We start from the raw sequence: 2,226 nt of genomic DNA, 5'->3' as shown, positions 1-2,226 counted from the left end.
GTTCATGAGACAAATCACTAGCACCGTTAAGCTTTAATCATTTTAAGTTCTAAACGATTCACATAGATTGACGATATAGTTGTCCTCTTAAATTTTCACACAATTTTCAATCTATTCAGGATACGATTTAGATGTTTTATGAACTTAGCTCATTCATGTGTCCCACCTCTTGAATATACTCCCGTATCCAGAATCTCAATATTCAGTCTTACAGGTGAGTATACTACAATGATATCTGTACATAATTTAGGGGTTAAATGCGAGAACTGAGGGATCTCAGGTCGATACTTCCGTATGCGCAGAGAGATATCAGTTTCGACTTTGCAGTATGTCCCCTTTAGAGGATCTTTTCAGCTACAACAGATGATTATCAATTTTATTGTCTAATCAGCTGAGGGCTTTATGCTATGTTTCAAGCATTTGAGGCAATGTATTAGCCAAGGACTAGGTCAGAACTACCGTTCAGCAGAAGTCCCGGAATAATACCCCAGACATCATCGAGTATAAAAACCTAGTATATCAGAATAAGAGACCTTTCAAACGAGATTTCAGGGGTTACCTATATATCCAAGTAGTGTTCCCCACGGATTTCGCAAGTTTGAAATATTAAGTTTATATCCCGAATAAATCTACTAAATGTGCAAAAACCTATCGACACATCATCAGTGAGACCGTTTATCACATTTGACAATTCATTTCTTTAGCGTGCTGTGATAGTCCACTGATGTACTATCATTTCCTCTTTTATCAACAAAACTCATTTTTGCTTTTTCAATGTTTTTAGCATTTTCAAATTTTCTAGTTTTTTTTTTTAATTTTTCTCCCCCTAAAATCAAAATATGTTTTAATTTTGATTTTCAAGGAAAATTTGAAAACTGTACAAATAAAATGACAAACTGATATCGAATCACTTCAATTCGCCATTCATTTGGCATAAACAATCAGAACTCCCCCTGACAACAAACTATTTTCCCATTTAGATTTCAAAACACTTAAGTTTGTTTTAATCAAAATGGTTTTTCCTGAAAATTAGTTTTGTGTGTCATTTCACAAATTCGGGGTTCTTTCATCACATTGTTTTCCTTTAATTACTTGACGGAAAGAGAAATCAAGTACAACTTAATGTCCTTGATTAGTCTTTTGTAATTCGAAATATCACAGTTACCAACCTGTGAATTTCTTCAAGAAAGATGCCGATTCATGTTCCACGCTTACCAACCTGGGAACTCCGGCAAGTCAGGTTTTTCATTTAAACAGATTCACCCAAGCCTGACCAGCCTTGGCTGTTTTTGATAATTTTACCTCAAAACTTGGCTCTTCTGGTTTTGACGAACCAGAATCATTGCCTGAATGTGGCTTGTTTGACTTTGATCTGTCAGATTCATCACCAACACATGGCTCCTTTGTTTCTGAAGAAACAAATTCCTTGCCAGGAACTTTTTCTTTCTTAACACTGCATTATGTCCTCAGATTTGTATTTGATGAACTCAGTTTGCTTGATTTGTCAGTTTTTGATGAGCAAACTGGATTATCAGAACTCTTTTCTGATTTTCTTGTTGTATCCGAGGACAAAATCCTTTCCAGATACTCTCTGGCCTTCTTTCTCTTCTTTCGCAGTCTGTCTTTTTGCCCCTGAGAAAGCTTTACTTTTGTTTCTTGAACTTTAGGTTCTTGAACCTTCTGTTCTTTGGGCTTGACGTTGACTGGTTTCTTTACTATTCTCTGAGATTCATCCCTCGATCTTCCCATCGATCTCCTCGGGCAATCTCTGGCAATGTGTCCTCTGATATGACATTCATAACACCTTCTCGTTTCAAATCTCTGACTTTGGCAGTTAACAACAATGTGTCCTTGATAGCCACAAGGGTAACACACTCTGTTATCATACCTCTTCTCTCTTTCATATCGTATACCATTTTCATACCACACACTTAGATCATAGCATTGAGTTGCCTTGTGGTAGTCATTTCTCTTCTTGTATCCTTGATTTGGCATTCGAGCACTGTGGTCAAACCTGCACCACTTATTACCAACATTTTGAAGTTTTCATTTTTAAATTTTTTTGATTTTTTATTGTGATTGGATGATTGATCTGATGAGCTTTTATTTTTCTTTTTGAAAATTTTTCGATTTTTTATCTTTTTGTTTCTGTTCCACACTCTTCTTTACAGGTTTTTGCGTTGAGCATTCACCTTTCTCAGTAGAATGTAAAACAGTATTTTTAAA

Source organism: Helianthus annuus, chromosome 15 (genome assembly GCF_002127325.2).
Source record: "Helianthus annuus cultivar XRQ/B chromosome 15, HanXRQr2.0-SUNRISE, whole genome shotgun sequence".
Classification (NCBI taxonomy): domain Eukaryota; kingdom Viridiplantae; phylum Streptophyta; class Magnoliopsida; order Asterales; family Asteraceae; genus Helianthus; species Helianthus annuus.
This window is presented reverse-complemented; position numbering follows the sequence as displayed.